This window comes from Lissotriton helveticus, chromosome 2_1 (assembly GCF_964261635.1).
Source record: "Lissotriton helveticus chromosome 2_1, aLisHel1.1, whole genome shotgun sequence".
NCBI lineage: Eukaryota > Metazoa > Chordata > Amphibia > Caudata > Salamandridae > Lissotriton > Lissotriton helveticus.
The window spans coordinates 28,829,542-28,847,817 of NC_136059.1; positions in this window are offsets into that span (position 1 = coordinate 28,829,542).

Here is an 18,276-nt window from a genome sequence, read left to right on the forward strand (position 1 = left end):
TTACAATTTATACAAATCAAAAAAATATTTTTTTATAACACTACTTACCTTCTTGTCTTGGCTGTGTGCAGGGCCCCAGGTAAATCTGCCATGGTGCAGCAGGCACATCTGCAGCAGTACACCAGCAGCTAAGGCAAGCAATAGTGGCAAACCACAGAGGATGCTCGAAAAAATGGAATGAATAAATGCTGGTATGATACCAAAAATAGTTTGGAAATAAGACACAAGGCCAGAGCCCACAACTTAAAAAAAATGTGCCAGGCCAGTAGTATGAGAGGCATTGAAAATAGTATGAATTAAAGCACCAAAATGCTGTGGGAGGTCAGCGTTAAGAAGGGCCTGTACCTCTGATCGGGTATTGGCTACATGAAGGACGATTGTTTTACTTGCAGATGTGAGAGAAACTTATTTTTGGGATAACAATGCTCTAATTCTGCTCAACTTATCGAAGTCTACCTTCAAGGTCGGACTGGAAGGCCAGACCGATTTATCGAGTATCCCATGTGGGAGTGGAAACAGTACATTTTTACAGCAAACCACACGTTGTAAGCTGTCACCATGTAACCGATGCCAGCAAGCATACCGCAACAGTCCTCATTATTCAAAAGCAGATAACTACCGTTTGCAAGTAGAGTGAAAGTTGGTGTAATACTTGGCACTGGAATACCTTTCAGAACACATGCAAGATTTAGGGCCATGCAGCTCTATATTTTTGCAAATCAGCGAATGACCTATGGTCGAATCGCATGATTCCGCAGTTAAATAAACGTATTTATCATCCTGCAAGCATCTGTAAGCGAATCGTAATGACCACACCTCATGAAGGAAAGCACTGCCCAAGGGTTCATAGCGGCCTAGGGGGTAATGCTTCATGCAGAAGCTAAATTTAAACAAAGGAAATGGTCAGGTATTTACCCCATGAATGAGCCAGATAGCAGCTTCAGTTTCGGCCACAGAAAAAGGCAAATGTTCTAATATTTCAATATGTAAAAGAGTGTAGGCAGCATCTTTCATGGACATAATACACTGTTTGTCTGTTAAATTAAAAGGCAAAAATAAAGATGTTGCGTTCAAATAATCCCAAGGAACTTTCCCCATCTTTAAAGTTTGTAACTTCCATGCAGACTACATTACTGAGCGCAACTGATTCTGTCAATGATACAAAACTGATACATCCTGTTGCACAATAACAACAACAGATGAAACAATACTGTCCAATTTGTAAATGCGGGAAGAAAGTGTGTTGATACTATTATCCACAACAGCAAAGACTTTTTCCAAATTAGCCTGGTCTATTGCCGCTAAACGGGAAGTAGCCTCAATTTGGGACAGCTTCCCTATTTTATTTGTAGGTGGCATAAATAAATCGTTTTGATCTAGCACCCACAGGCCCCTTTATAATTCTGCCAAATCAATGTCACCCGATAATAACTACAAATGTTGTTTTACTGACGACAGTTTTGAGTGTTTTAACCAGTTTTGACATCATTTTCCAACAGAGTAAGTGGTAGCCGAATGGGAGTTAAAAAAACGTGGATCAGGCCTATCCTGTACATAGCCAGGAGCCATGTCATGGAAACGGAGTTGGCAAGCATCTGAACTGGTCTGCCAAACCAACCAACCCGGGGGGTCTAACACAGAAATATTAAAAGTGTAATTTTGAACCGGGTCTTGCTGACCTATTATTAGCCCAAACTGTATTCCTGAAAGCAACTTTCTAAAAGTGGTATTTTCAAACTTGTGATTTAGAAGATGAATTTAATGACCGGTGCAAAGGCACCACATATGAACTGGCTACCTGCTCCTATTTAGACATTACAACTTATTAAATGTATTACTGTAACTCCATTGGGAGAGGTAGGCCCTGCAGTCGTGAAAATACCAATAAAAAGAGTGTCACTTTAAGGATATGTTAATCTTAAGATTACACGTCCTACTTTTTAAATACACTGCACCCTGCTCTGTGGGCTGTTTAGGGTCTACCCTAAGGGTGGCTTGTATGTATTACAAAAGAAGATTTGGGCCTGGCAAAAGGTTTATTTTGCCAGGTGGAACTGGCAGTTTAAAAACTGAACACATGGACTTCAATGTCAGACCTGAGACATGTTTGTCGGGCTGCTAAAGTCGGTTCTACATTCGGTGTTGCAGGTCCACTGGCATCATTGAATGCTTTGATTATGTATAGTATCACCTTACTAGGGAATTATCAGTAAATTAAATATGCCAATTGGGTAGGAGTCAATTTAATCCTTCCTTATGGTGCGAATACAGGCACTTAAGCACTGGTTCGCAGTGGTAACGTTTGCAGAGTTCTACGCCAGCAAAAAGTACATCAGCGAAAGAGAGGATGAATGCAACCTTAAGAATGACAGGTCTGATACCATCATAAAAAAACTTACACTGGGTTATGTCATAAATTCTCAATGTTAAGCCCCAATAAAGTGCAAATTTTCTTGCACACATTTTGATTGGAATGCGTGAGAGTTATTTTAACCTTGTTTGCAGTGCCATATTAATACTGTTTAATAACATATTAACATTACATAACTAATAAAATAACCATTCATAAATGGTTAAACCATGGTTCCAGAATGTGCAACTGATATTATAAATAAATCTGGATCTGTTCCATACCTGTTCGTATGGTTAAGGCGTTCTAATATCATTGTTTACTGCATGCCGGACTTTACAGGCACTAATTGGTCTAAGTATAACATACCAATGTTGTAGCTCACAATATCAGTGTCAAGAACTTTTTATGCAGAGATCTGTACAAAGTGCAGACAAGCATAAAGCAACCACTACTTCGCTGAGCTAAAAGATCATATGGTCATCCTGCAGAACAAATGGTAGAAAATTGTCCAAAGAAATTAAATGAAGACGAGCAAGGTAAACCCTATATTGGGGAGTGGGTATGAAAACAGGGCAGAGTTTGAATCTTGATGTAGTGATCAGAGCATAGTGCATGACAACCGTCTGCATGATTTGCTCAATATCATTGTGCACCTTAGAACAGTGATTACAAAATGATGCTGTCATTCACTCTTTAGAAATGAAGTCTAAAGACTCTGGATTACCAAATAAGTATTTTATTGTTTGATATTGGTTAGGGAGCCATAGTATATCAGTCATACTCTAGCTATACAATCCTTGAGAATGTATCTTAAGAAACTTTCTTTAGGAGTTCAACAGATCTTAAGCAATACCTTCAATGGAGCCACTCTTGTAACATACACCAATTATCTCATCTCATACTCGGTATGACACGTTTACATAGCTGTATCCTCTGGGATCAACAATAGCCTATGAAAAGCTGTTTTCTGCCATTTGAAGGGTTTCAGGGTTGATATAACCCCAGACCACTGCTTCATAATCCCTGACCAGTATACATTTGCTCTTATGTATTTGTATTCATCCCCTCACTGTTTTATGGTGTAAATGTGAGGCAAATGAGAACTCTGCTTTGTTATTCCCTGAAATACTGGTATTTTAAATTAAGTAGTTGCTTCCAATGTTGCATGTTATCAGAAGAGATCCCTAGATACAATTAAAATTCTTAACCTTAGCAAACAGTACACCCCCCACCACATGTGTCTTAGACTTGGTCATTTTTTGGTCCCCGACTATAATAAATGATTTAGAGAGATTTTCCTTTAGGTTTAAGTCGTGAAAGAAAGATGTAAACAAGTCCAGCAAAATGTGGTCTCTGCCAGAATACATGTCAGGCATGTCTTTAGAATGGCAGGTACGTATTCTATCTGATAATAGTTAAAATTGATTGCAATTAAAGCCCCTAAAAGACATCACAATTATAAACACAGGATTAAGCATGTACAGCCAGACAGCCTAGCAAGAATGTCCAGCAACAAAACCCCAATGTTCTCATCATTTCACATGTTATTTCCAGTCACCAAAAGTAACATCATTCGTAAATGCACCACTTGTGCAATGACACCTTCCCATCTCTAGAGTAGGTCACCTCAGTGACAATCCATGTTTGAACCTTCACACTTCATTGCAACCCCAAGCTTCAGCTCCTGTCTGTAGAACAAAAGTTCCTAGATGAGGTTGGTTTATAAACAAAGATGAACCCTTGAGGGGGGTCTCCTTTGAGTCCCCCATAGACTGAGGGTGGGGACTTTTGATTTTCATGCTCGGGGTGTCTGCCAGTGGTGGCTGGTGACATTTGAAAGAGGTGAGGCATTAAGTTTGTGGGAGAGAGCACCCTGGTGAGTGAGCGCATCAAGCGAGCACAAACTTTTAAGGGGGGTTTGGGGCGTTCTCCCCTGAGAAATTTTTGAAAAAAAGTTGGTAAATGGTGCATTTTCAAGCAAATTTGTTGAGAACGAAGGTTAATAAAGCAATTGTGAAAGTGCAGTTATTACATTAATAAAGGTAGGTTATATAACATGGTAGCTGCTTAGCTGAGCCTGTCTGCTAAATGACTGCCTCAGGAGTGGGTTGGCGCGGCTTGTTGGTCAACGCCCCAGTGCCCTAATGGACTCACCGCCAGTGGTTTCTGCGTTGCTCCTGCAGCTCCCCCTGCACTTTTATAACCAATTAGTGGTAACCACATCTTCTTGGGGCCACCACACACTTAAAACTGCCAGGTTTTCAGGCATGCCTTTCCATGCCCTGCAAAGCATTATGGGGTGCTCTTCCCCATCTCGTATATATTAGATTAGTGGCTCTACCGCTGCTCCGGGGAGACCTGCATGCCTACGATGGCAGCCTTGTGCCGCATTAGCCTTTCGTTTGGGGCCCGGTTCCACCTGGACCCCTTCTGTGCAGGTGAAGAGGAGAACAGCCCAGGGAGCCCAACCCCGACTACTCTTGCTGGCTCCCTGACAGGCCAGCAGCTTCACGTGCTGCTTTGGGAGCTGGAGCTGCCATTCTGGTCTGCCTGCTCCTGCGGGTAGACACAGAGGCTGCGGCTTGTCGGACGGGACCTCAAAGGAGTGCAACAGCACTCCCCCTCCTTCCTCTGGCTATGGAGGAGTGCAGCAGCACCCCCTTGCTCGCAGCAGACACCAGGGCCTGGAGTTGGGGGTCTCGGGCCCCAGAGAGGTCTTCTCAGGGAGCGCAACATCGCTCACCGGCTTCCTCTTCTTCTGCTGGGGGGGAGTGCAACGGCGCTCCTCTCCTTTTCTCCGCAGTCACCGGGCCTGGAGTTGGGGATCCCTGACCCCAGAGATCTTCACTAGGAGTGCAAAGGTGCTACCCGCCCTTCATTGTCATCGGGAGCCAGGGTGAGCTTCAGGCACCGCCGTCCCCGACTTTACTTCATGGGGGTCCAGCAGACATCTGGGGCCCTGTCAGCACCTTTCCAGGGGAACACATGAGGCTCCCCAGCATCTCCATCTTCTAGGAGCAGCACCCGGGACCTGATGTACCCACGGGGGCACATCTAAGACTGGCAATAGATCCCACGCGATTTGTCACCGTTCAGCTCAGAGGTCAAAGGTTGCCTCCCTTCTTGAGGGCATATCTCAGTCCCCAGTTGGCCGATTTTCATCATCTTGGCCTCTTTCCACCATCTGGCCAGCCCTTGATACCTAGAGCACTTTTCCCAGCCCTCCTAGTCGCCAAGAGGGTGAACTCAGCAGGGAGCTCTCTTCATTGGCACTTTTACCTGGGTCTTCTTATGAGCCTGTCTTCTCTTGCGCAGAGGCCCAGGCTTCTCCTCACTGGCCCTGGACTCCCTCAAAGGCACGGTCTAGGGCCCTGGATCAGTCAGGGGGTTCCTCCTTCCAATTGCCCATGCGCCAGGCTCCAGGACCAGTCATCCTCAGGAAACCCACATCCCAGAGAGAAATCCTCTTCCTGTGCAAAGACTTTTTATAGGATTTGGAGGGGGCTGGCAGGAAGGCACTTCTGCACAATACTCCAGCGACACATCACCTCTCTTCCCCTGCTACCTCCTTCCTGCACAGGCCTCTAGAATACTTCAAAATGGCATCGTCCAGTGGTCTCATGCCACATGGTCTCTGAAAAGCCCTCTCCCCTTGCTGCCTTCATCTCCCGGGCCCGGAGCAGTCCAGGTGCCTGGCACCGGTGACAGCTGCTGATGGATAACCTGCTGCTTCACCGACATCTCTCCCTCTGGGAAATAAGACCTTCATCCTTGCAATGCTTGCTGTGAAGGGCTAGGCCTCTGATGCTACAGCTTGGGAAGAAAGGTAACTAATTCAGCCTGGCAGAGTCACTCCCAGCCAGGCTCTGGTTATGAACTGAGTCAGAGGAATATGACATTTCTGGATGACCCATAAGCAGTACAGATATGGCTTTGGAATCAGCAGAATACTTCTTTTTACACAACTTGGAGTGTACTTTGGTGCATGTCTGGAGTTTGCAGGCCTTAGGGAAGGGAAACTACCCCATGTGGTCCTCATCTTCATAGGAGAGTAATGGAGTGTTACTACAGTGAGGCACACTGACCTTGCCTTACATGTGTCTCCCTACCTGATAAAGCCTCTTCCTTGTCACCACACAACTCTGCATAATTCCTGCCACACCATACTATCTGTACCTGCTCCTGGGCTGCTCACGACATGAATCTCCCCTGCGCACCCCTTACCTGGATGCACACGCTTGTGCTCACATGTCTACATGTAACCAGTCTGGTGCCCCTTATTCTGGCTGCAGTGCAGCGTTGTTCTCTCACAAGGGAGACACCGGTGCAATCCATATTGAGTCTGTTTAATCACGAGTTCACTGTGGGTGAGTCCCAGCTTATGAGCCTCTCCCACAGTAAAAGCTCAAATTTTGGGTGTTTAAAAAGCTAAACATATCGGTGGCTTAGATGGTCAGAACCACCTTCTAACAGTAGAGCATGGCTAATTACCCATGAGGGTATCCAGGAAACGAGGGCTGCTGCATTAGGAGTTTCAATTGAATAGCCAGGTCTTGAATTCATTCCTTAACTCTGAAAGAGAGAGTGAGGTCCTAAGGTGAAGTGAGAGATCATTCCTGGACTTGGCAGCGCGGTAGGAGAAAGAGCGTCCTCCACTGTTGCTTTGGGAGTGTGAGCTAGGGAGAGGGAGGTAGAGTGCAGGTGTCTGGTGGGTAGGTTGAAGTTCAATGCTTTTGCTGATGTATGCTGATCCCATGAGCATGGATGGATTTCGAGGCATTGATCAGCATCTCGCATTGGCACCTTTTTTTAACTGGAAGCCACTGGAGTATCTTGAGGTGGAGGTGATGTGGGTCCATTTAGGGAGATAGAGGGTGACTCTAGCAAAAACATTCTGAATGGTCTGCTTGCTGTCTTGCTCTTCAGGAGGTGATTGGTGATTCTGATTTACAGTGCATAGCCATAGTCAAGCTGTCTTGTTATCAGGGCTTGGGTTATGGTTTGTCTTGAGCCATTTGAAGATGAAGGACACGCAAAGGGTGAAGAGGCAGGCAGATGAGATTGCATTATTCTGGCTCTCCATGGTGAGTTTGCTGTCAAGAATGATGCCAAGGCTGCGAGCATAGTGTGTCAGTATGGGTGAGGATCTTAGTTCAGAGGGTCCCCGGGAACTGTTTCAAGTAGAGGTGTGGATTCCGAAGATCAAAACGTCAGTTTTGCAGGTATTGAGTTTCAGGCAGTTGTTTATCATCTAGTCAGAGTTGCTCGTCATGCATCTGTTTCTTGATAATGAGAGGGTGAGCTTGGTGTCTTCTGCATTGGATATGATTTTCAGTCCATAGGTTCTGACAATGCTGGCCTAGGGGGGCATATAGGTATTGAAGAGAGTGGAGCTAGGGGTAAGACTTGAGTGATGTCGCAGATGATGCTCTTAGGTTCTGAGGTAAAAGGAGGCAGGCGCATCCTCTGTATTTTTCAACTGAGAAAGCAAATGATCCATTTGAGTGTGTATCCTTGGATTCCTATGTGATGAAGCCTCTTTACAAGGATATGGTGGGATTTGGTGTTGAATGCTGCAGAGAGTTCCAGTACAATGAAGGCTGCTGTTTCTCCCTGGTCGAAGAGGGTTAGGATGTCATCTATGGCAGCAATCAGGGTGGTCTGAGTGCTGTGGGTGGTGAGGAATCTGGTATGGGAGGTGTTCATCAGGTTGTTGTTCTCCAGGTACTCGATGAGTTGGAGGTTGATGGCTGTTTCGAAGACTGTGGTGGAAAAACGAGAGCAGAGTAATGGGGAGGTAGTTCTAGAGTTTGTTGGGGTCAGCAAATGGTTTCTTGAATGGGAGCACAACCTCTGCGTGCTTCTATTCTTTAGGGAAGGTGGCTGTGGAAATGGATACATTTGGTATGGAGGTTGCTGCAGATCTCCTTGTTTCTGAAGTCACAATAGTGGTGGAAGCAAGGGTCTGTGCGTGATCCAGAGTGGACGGAGCTTATGATAACTGAGGTGTCTTCTGTGATGAGCGCGTCCCAGGAGGTAACTAGCTGGTCAGGACTTGTGTCTGTGGGAGTAAAGAGGATATGGAAGTTGTTGGGTTGGTGTTTACATTTTTTGTAGATGGCAGAGATTTTGTCCTGGAGTAGTCAGTCAGGATGTTGTAAAGTTCCTGGGAAGGGGTGTTGGTGTTTTCAGTGGCCGAGGGGTTGGAAAACTCTCTGACGATGCTGAAGGGCGCTTTGCTGCAGTTGGAACTGGATTTAATTGTATGGCTAGATTACTCTTTTTCATGTCTTACACGAGTTAGCGGTATTGGTAGACTTGAAGGGAATCAATTCTGGTGTGCCATTTCCTTTCTAGTTGCGTTCAGTTGCTCATTGAGGTTTTCAGTTCTGTGGTGTACTAGCTGGATTGACTGGTGGTGTTCTTGGAACAGGAGGGCTTGCTTGGGTGACTCTGTGACTCAGTTGGCAATCCAGGACAAGAATTTCCTGACCGCCTGATCTAAGTTGACTGCGATGTGAGGGTAGGAGGAGTTAAGGCAGTCAGTCTATTGGTTTTCTGGTACCTTACTCTAGCTGTGGTGTGTGTGCTGTGTGGCTTGGTGGTGGTGCTGGGGGGGTTCTGAAATGGTGAAGTGGATGATGGTATGATCGGTCTAGGTGAGCTTGGTGACATGACTGTACTTGATTCTGTCACTGGCCATGAAGATGGGGTTCAGCGTGTTGCTGGCTATGTGAGTGTGGTTGGTAATGAGTTATGTGAGGCTGATGTTGCTCATACTTTCCAGAAGGCTGGTGGTTTTAGTGTCATTGAGGTCATCGAGGTAGACATTGAGGTAGCTGAGGAAGATGTAGTAATGGTGTTGCAGAAACTGGGATGTGGACCAGGTGGTCTGTAGGTGAGGCTGCCTCTGCGGGTGGTTCTACCATTGGTATGGCGTTAGAAGTTGAGGTGTTTCATGGTTGTAGTGAGGTTGTCAGTGGTGGTGGTACAGGGGATGGTTTCCTTGTAGATGATGGTGACACTGACTCTGTGCTTGTTGGAGCATTCACAGTGTACTATTTTGTAGCTACTGGAGGTAACTGAGTAATGTCAGGAGCTGAGGTTTGGCTGAGCCAGGTCTCAGTGATGTAGTCGACATCGGGGTGAGGTAAGTGATGGTGTCCTAGATCTTGGTGGAGTGCTTACAGAGCCACCATATGTTGAACCCTTGGTCATGAAATGTTGGCATTGTGGGCATGGTGGTGGTAGTTATGATGCGTGCGGGTGCTACGCTGTTGTAGAAGAAGAGGCAGTGCTGGCAGGTGAAAGGTCAAAATATGGAGCGCAGAGAGGTATTACAGGAGTTGTTGTCATAGAAACTGGGGCATGGGCCTGGCGCTGACCGGCGCACATGCGATTGCATTGGCGTGGCCTCCATTAAATAGGTCCTAGATGGAGGGAGGTGCACAATCAATAAATCAATCAATCATAGTACTTGTAAAGTGCGCTACTTACCCGTGAGGGTCTCAAGGCGCTGAGGGGAGGGGGGTGCCACTACTGCTCGAAGAGCCAGGTCTTGAGGAGTCTTCTGAAGGCGAGTAGGTCTTGGGTCTGCCGTAGGTAGGTAGGGAGGGTGTCCCAGGTCTTGCCGCCGGAGGTTGTTCGTTGGATGCAGGGGACAGCGGCGAGGGAGAGGCTGCGGAGCGGAGCTGGCGGGTGGGGGTGTAGAAGCTGAGTCTGCTGTTCAGGTAGGCTGGTCCGGCGTTGTGGAGTGCTTTGTGTGTGTGGGTAAGGAGCGTGAAGGTGATCCTCTTTTCGACGGGGAGCCAGTGTAGGTCTCTCACGTGAGGGGTGATGTGGCTGCGGCGGGGGACGTTGACGATCAGTCAGGCAGAGGCGTTTTGATGCGTTGTAGTCGTAGTAGGTGTTTGGCTGGGATTCCGGCATAGAGTGCGTTGCCGTAGTCCAGTCTGCTGCTGACGAGGGCCTGTGTCACCGTTCTTCTTGTTTCGGTCGGGATTCACTTGTAGGTCCTGCGGAGCGAGCGGAGGGTGTTGTAGCAGGAGGAGGAGACAGCGTTGACCTGCTTAGACATGGAGAGGGAAGAGTCTAGGATGAATCCTAGGTTGCCTGCATGGTCGGATGGGTGACAGTGCTGTTCCCAGTGTGGTCGGCCACCAGGAGTTGTCCCAGGCTGAGGGGTTGGGTCCGAGGATAAGGACCTCCGTCTTGTCCGAGTTCAGTTTCAGACGGCTGCTCCTCATCCACTCAGCGACGGTCTTCATTCCCTCGTGGAGGTTTGTTTTGGCAGTGTATGGGTCCTTGGTGAGGGAGAGGATGAGCTGGGTGTCATCGGGGTAGGAGATGATGTTGAGGTCATGATGGCGGGCCACTTGTGCGAGGGGGGCCATGTAGACGTAGAACAGCGTTGGGCTGAGGGATGAGCCCTGGGGGACGCCTCAGATGATGTTGGTGGCCTCGGATCGGAAGGGTGGGAGGTGGACGCTCTGGGTTCTGCCAGAGAAGAAGGACGTGGTCCATTCAAGGGCCTTCTCTTGGAATCCGGCTTCTTGGAGGCGTGTCTTTAGAGTGCGATGGCAGACCATGTCGAAGGCGGCTGACAGGTCCAGGAGGATGAGCGCTGATGTTTCGCCGTTGTCTAGTTGGCGCCTGATGTCATCTGTGGTGGCGATGAGGGCTGTCTCAGTGCTGTGGTTTCGTCTGAATCCGGACTGGGCTGAGTCCAAGATGTTGTTGTCTTCGAGGTGGCGGGCCAATTGCATGCTCACGATTTTCTCGATGACCTTCCCCCGGGAACGGGAGCAGGGAGATGGGTCGGAAGTTCTTGAGGTCCTTGGGGTCCGCCTTGGGCTTTTTGAGGAGGGCGTTGATTTTGGCGTGCTTCCAGCTTTCCGGGAATGTCGCTGTTTCGAAGGAGATGTTGATGACCTTCCATAGTTGGGGTGCGATGGCTGCGTCTGCTTTGTTGAATACGTGGTGTGGGCACGGGTCTGACGGAGATCCTGAGGGGATGGAGTTCATGACCTTGCATGTCTCGTCGTCATTGACGTTGGACCAGGAGGTCAGGCGGTTGGCGCTGGTTGTGTTCGCAGGGGAGGTGGAGTCTGTCGTAGTCGGGGTGGTTTTGGTGTTGAAGCTGTCGTGGATGTCAGCGATCTTGTGGTGGAAGAAGATGGCCAATGAGTCGCACAGTTCTTGTGAGGGCGGGATGCCATTGGCATTGGCGCTGGGGTTGGAGAGTTCTTTTACGATGCTGAAGAGCTCTTTGCTGTCGTGTGCGTTGTTATCCAGGCGGTCTTTGAAGGAGGATCTCTTGGCTGATCTGATGAGGTGGTGATGTCTGCGGTTGGCGTCCTTGTGGGCTGCGTGGTTGTCCGGTGTGCGTTCGTGGAGCCATTTCTTCTCCAGTTTCCGGCATGCGCGTTTGGAGGTCTGGAGCTCGTCGGCGAACCAGGTGGCTGTTGGAGATTTTCTTGAGTGGGGCAAGGGTGTTGCCGCAGTCGTCGATCCACTGTCTGAGGTTGCGGCCTGCGGCGTCTGGGTTAGTGGGGTCGGTGGGTGGGTTCTGGGCGAGGGTGGTGATCAGCTGGTCTTCGGTAACTTTGCTCCAGCAGCGGCGAGGCAGCTATTAGGTGCGGTGGTTTGTGGTTGGTTTCTTGAAGGTGAAATGGATGCAGCGGTGGTCGGTCCAGTGGAGTTCGGTGGTGTGGTCGAAGGTGATGTGGGTGCTTGTGGAGAAGATGGGGTCCAGCGTGTGGCCGGTGGCGTGGGTGGGTGTGGTGACGAGTTGTCTGAGGCTGAGGTTGGCGAGGTTGTCGATCAGGGTGGCGGAGTTGGCGTTGTCGTTGTTCTCGAGGTGGAAGTTCAGGTCCCCGAGGAGGATGTAGTCCATGGAGGCGAGTGCGTGGGTGCTGGCGAGGTCAGCGATGGAGTCGCTGAACTGAGCTGGGGGTCTGTAGACGAGTGTTCCTCTGAGGGTGGTGTTGGGGTAGGTGTGGATCGGGAAGTGCAGATGTTTGGCGGTGTTGAGGGTCATCTGCGTGGGTGGCGACCTTGAGGGTGGACTTGTGGACCATGGCTATTCCTCCTCCGATTCTGTTGGCGCGATCCCTGTGGGTGATCTTGTAACCGTCCGGGATGGTTATGGCGATGTCGGGCGCCGAGGAGTCGTTCCACCAGGTCTCGGTTAGGAAGGACACGTCTGGGGCAGAGGTGTAGAGCAGATCCCAGAGCTCAACGGCATGTTTGCGTGCGGAGCAGGTGTTGAGGAGTATGCAGCGGAGGTGGTTGGGTCCTCTCCTTGGAGGTTTGGGGGCTCTGTCGCAGGTGAAGCTGCAGGTGCGGCAGGAGAAAGGTCCGTGGGTCTGTTTTGGGGCAGCCTGGAAGCAGGTGTGGTTTCGGCCAGCGTTGAGTGCGCGGAGGGTGATGGCGTCGTAGCGGAGTTTGGCGTTTGCGGGGTCCAGGGGTTCTGGCGCTGGGCATGGTCCAGGTGCGGACGGGTGCAGACGGGCTTGCCTTAGGCGCGCCTGCTGCGTGTGTCCGCTGCGCGACCGCACATCGTCCGGCATATATGGGGAGGTGGGAGGGAGGAGCAGCTGGGAGGCAGGAGGTTGGAGCAGCAAGTGGGCAGGGGGGCGGGGAAACAGTGGGACAGAGAGCTGAATGGGGCACAAAGAGGGTTAATACAGTGGCACTGAGGGCAAAAACGGGGCACACAGAGGGGGAAAAACAGTGGCACAGAGGGCAAAACAGGTCACAACCGAAGGGAAAACCGAGTGGCACAGAAGCAAAAGCGTGGCACAGAGAGGGGGAAAAACAGTGACACAGAGGGCACAAACGGGGCACAGAAACGGGGTAGAGCACACTTACCAGCGGGTACTAGGCAGCGGCAGCAGGAGCACACAGGCGGAGATGCGTGGAGGGGGAGCGACCTACCAGTAGGGTCAGGGGTCACTCACCTCACCGTGCAGCGTCCGGCTTATATGGGAAGGTGGGAGGGAGGAGCAGCTGGGAGGCGGGAGCAGCGAGTGGGCAGGGGCGGAGAAACAGTGGGGCAGAGACCAGAATGGGGCACAAAGAGGGGGAAAACAGTGGCACAGAGGGCAAAAATGGGGCACAACAGAGGGGAAAAATGAGTGGCACAGAAGCAAAAACGGGGCACACAGAGGGGGAAAACTGTGGCACAGAGGGCAAAAACGAGGCACAACAGAGGGGAAAAACGAGTGGCACAGAGAGCAAAAGCGGAGCACATAGGAGGGGAAAGACAGTGGCACAAAGGGCAAAACGGGGCACAACAGAGGGGAAAAACAAGTGGCACAGAGAGCAAAAGCGGAGCACAGAGGAGGGGGAAGACAGTGGCACAAAGGTCAAAACGGGGCACAACAAAGGGGAAAAACGAGTGGCATGGAGAGCAAAAGTGGAGCACAGAGGAGGGGGAAGACAGTGGCACAAAGGGCAAAATGGGGCACAACAAAGGGGAAAAATTTGTGGCATGGAGAGCAAAAGCGGAGCACAGAGTAGGGGGTAAACAGTGGCACAAAGGGCAAAATGGGGCACAAAGAGGGGGAAAAACAGTGGCACAGAGGGCAAAAAACGGGGCACAACAGAGGGTAAAAATGAGTGGCACAGAGAGCAAAAGCCGAGCACAGAGGAGGGAGAAGACAGTGGCACGAAGGGCAAAACGGGGCATACAGAGGGGGAAAAACAGTGGCACAGAGGGCAAAACGGGGCACAGCAGAGGGGAAAAACGAGTGGCACAGAAGCAGAAACAGGGCACAGAGAGGGGGAAAAACAGTGGCACAGAGGGCAAAACGGGGCACAACAGAGGGGAAAAACGAGTGGCACAGAAGCAAAAACGGGGCACAGAGAGGGGGAAAAACAGTGGGACAGAGGGCCCAAACGGGGCACAGAAACGAGGGTAGAGCACACTTACCAGCAGGTACTCATCAGCGGCAGCAGGAGCACACAGGCGGAGCTGCGTGGAGGGGGTGGCGACCTATCAGGAGGGTCAGGGAGATCAGAGCAACAAATAATATGTGTGAAAGGATGAGCAGCAGGAAAAACAAGGAACAGATACAAGTGACTAATAAGAACAGTAGCAGGAGATGACAATAGACTAATACAGCAGTACAAAGGCTAAAGCAGTGAAAAAAGGCTGCAGATTCTAATAAGCACTACAAATGCTAATGTTGAGAGATAGGTGCATATACTAACACAGCAATAAAGTGACTAACACTGTGAACAAAATCTGTGGGAACGAAAACAGCAGTGCTGGGCTAAGGCGGTGAAAAAAGGCAACAGAAACTGTGAGAGCTGTAGGGGCACAAGCAGCAGAATTGGGAGACCTGCAGAACAAGTAGCAGTGGGGTAGAGCAAGTGAAAGGCTAAGGCAGTAAAAAAAAGACAGCGGAAACAGCGATTACTGGGCTCATGATAAAAACAGAGCAGAGCAGCAGGGGCAAGAGTGGCAGAGTCGGGAGACCTAAAGAATGAGAAGCAGTGGGGGGACCGATTCCAGGGGCCTTCTCAATGGGGGCACCCTGAAGGCCTCCATTAAGTAGGTCTTAGGAGGAGGGAAGGGCTCAGGGAGGTGGGAATGATACATCTTAAATGCAATCTTTTTGACATAGCTCCACTTAAAGGAAGGGGTCCCTTCCTGCACAAAAACAATCCTGCCTGTAATACATGCACCCTTTCTCCATGGCACAAAGGTGCCTGCATTGTCACTAGGCTGCAGATTCTGTACCAGTGCTGGTAGAGGAGAGGAATGAGCTATATCATGAAAGATATGGTGCAATCGATGCAGCTAAACACGGCAAGTTGTTTTGCTGCATTGTGTTTTATGAAATCTTTTGAAATCTGGCCCTAAAGTCCCTACCTGTTTTGGACTGAGCCCCTCATTCAAACTAACCACAGACATCTCCAGAGGCTATTTCTAAGTGACACGAGAGAAGCTCCTCAACTTTCTTTAGGGGGTTTTAGAAAGTGTCTCTTTTCACCATATTTGTTGTGGACTGATGCTGCTGGTTCTTTGAGTGTGTGTGCTTAGACAATGCTAACCCTAACCTGGTTCCAGTACATTTGCTCGGACCTGTAGAACATGTATAAATTGCCCTACTCCTCATTGACATATTTAACTGAGCTATAAGGCTATGGTATATGGTATTCTTAAAGGCACACATTAAGTGGAATGTTAAAAGTCACCCAAGGACAAAAGCACTGGGGAGGGGACTTCTTACTACTTGCGGGCAACTTGATGTGCCCTAGAAGCTAGCAAATTAACATTTGCATGGAGTTTATTTTACCACTTGGAGATTTCCTCCTCTGGTAGTCTGGTGGTGCGAAAAGCATTAATCTAAATCACCATTCTGTTGCACATGTGCCTTCTACTGCTCGTGATTGGATGGACTAGGACTCCAAACAACTGTTGGTTGACCATAATGGTGTCATCCTCTTAATAATTATTGCATTTTCAGAAAATCTTGGTTGTCTCCTTCCACATATTGTGAAAAGAAATGTTGGCATATGTCTGCTGTGGATTTTTAGTATCTAACTGGTATAAGGTTTCTATGTTTGGAGGAGAGTCTTTTATTGTGTGGTCTGCAGGTGTTCAGTTAAGTTAATTCTGTGAAGTTGTGTGTTGATGGATTTGTCTGTCAACTTGATTGAATTCTATTGTCAATCACTCAATCAATCAGGAAACTGTAAGTACGCTAATCACCTGTGATGGTCTCTAGCCACTGGGGGGCTCTGCAGTTCCGTTCTGTTGAAGTGTCAGGTCTTGAGAGCCTTCCTGAAGGTGTTCAGAGAGGAGGCGCTCCTGATGTCGAGTGGGAGCTCGTTCCAGGTCTTGGCCGTGATGTGTGAGAAGGCTCTCAACCCTGATTTAGCTCTGCCGATACGTAGGGTTTTGGTGAGGATGAGGTTGTCAGATCAGAGGTCTCCTTTGGGTACGTGGAAGTTGATTCTATCATTGAGGTATTGAGGTCCAGTATTGTGGAGGCATTTGAATGCATGGGTGAGTATCTTGAAAGTGACTCTCTTTTTTCTACGGGGACCCAGTGGAGATTCCGAAGGTGGTCACTGATGTGCTTGTGTCGAGGGATGCCGAGTACGAGTCTGGCGGTGGTGTTTGGTATCGTTGGAGCTTGCAGAGTAGTGACTTGTTGATGCTGGTAAAGTGGCCTTTCCGTAGTCAAGTCTGCTGGTTATGAGTGTGTGGGGGACTGTCATCCTTGAGGTGGGTGGATCCACTTGAAAGTCTTATGGAGGATGCAGAGGGTGTTGTAGCAGCTAGATGCAACAGCGTTGACCTGTCTGTTGGTGGAAAGGAAGGAGTCGAGTATGATGCTGAGGTTTCTGGCGTGGTCTGTGGAGGTCGGAGGGCTGTCGAGGGCTGCAGCCACCAGGTATTGCTCCATGCTGTGGGGGTGGGTCTGAGGATGAGGACTTCTGTCCTCTCCGAGTTGAGCTTCAGGCAGTTGTTGCTCATCCAGGATGCAATGTCCTGCATTCCTTCCTGGAAGTTGAGTCTGGTGGTAGTGGGATCTTTGGTGAGTGAGAGGATACACTGGGTATCATCGGCGTAGGATACTATGCTGAGGCCATGCTGTCTGACGATGGTGGAGAGGGGGGCCATGTAGATGTTGAAGAGGGTGGGGCTTAGTGATGATCTGTGGGGGACTCTACAGTTGATTTCCATGGGTTCGGGGAGGAAGGGTGGGAGTCTGATTCTTTGGCTTCTGCCGGTGAGGAAGGACCAGATCCAGTTGAGAGAGGTTCCTTGTATGCCGGTGTTGTGTAGTCTGGTGGCAAGTGTGCAGTGGGAGATGCTGTAGAATGCTGCTGATAGGTCCAGTAGGATCAGGGCTGCGGTGTGGCCTTGGTCAAGGAGGGTGCAGATGTCACCTGTGGCAGTAAGTAGGGTGGTCTCGATGCGGTGGTTGCTGCAGAATCTGGATTGAGAAGGGTTGAGGATGGAGTTGATTTAGATGAACCTTTTTAGTTCTGTGTGGTATCTTCCGCACCTTCCCCCGGCAGCTCTGCATGTTATGGAACTGCTCGCTGTGACATCATTTAGAATGTCACCGTGACCAGTGTTCCAAGGCGAGTGCCGTGGGGACAGAGTGAAGCTGTCACCTGTTGTGATAGCAGCTGTGGCTGGGGTCGTTGTTTTCTTACTTAATGTTTCTGTAGGAATAAACTACTTATTGACCCACCTCTACTCGTGTCTTATTTCGGTGACCACCACTACTCTGGCGACGAGGGTCAACCAGAGGCAGCGACCCCAACATGCTGTGTGTGATCGAGGAGAACCGTGAGGAATATTACAAAGAAGCCCAGAAGCAGTCGGAAGAAGAAGCGTACTGCGAGCGATATAAGCGGGCGGTGAGGCACTATCAGCTGAAGGGAAACGTGTGACAGCCATCGGCTGAGACCGTCGGCAAGCGGAAGAAACGTAACTGTAGTGAAGTGTCTGCAACTGTGAGGCGACCAATACATTTACTTGCAGTTTAATAAGAGCAAGCTGAGTGTGAAGAGGTGGCAGATCCCGCATGAGAGTTCAGGAGCGGCGGAGTTGTGAAGCGAAGTTCTGCCGTTTTCTCTTCGTGAGAAGCATCGACTGCGAGGAAAGGGGAACAGGAGGCGGCGTGGAATGCCTGGAGTGTCTGGGAGGCGCAAAGTGACCAACGCGCATAACCGGCAAGTGGAGTGCTGACGGTGTGTGGTTTCGCGACTGGTCATCAGCGGTGAGTCGCAGTGTAGTAATCAGGCGGGTGGCTATCACTAGCTGGATTACGTCAGCGTGGGGAGACACAGGCTCTTTCCAGGTCCGGGGTATAATGCTCTAAAGGCGAACGATGACCTTAATGTGATGGCTGACTGCAACAGCGCGTGACTGTGCTTTACGGCTAAAATTC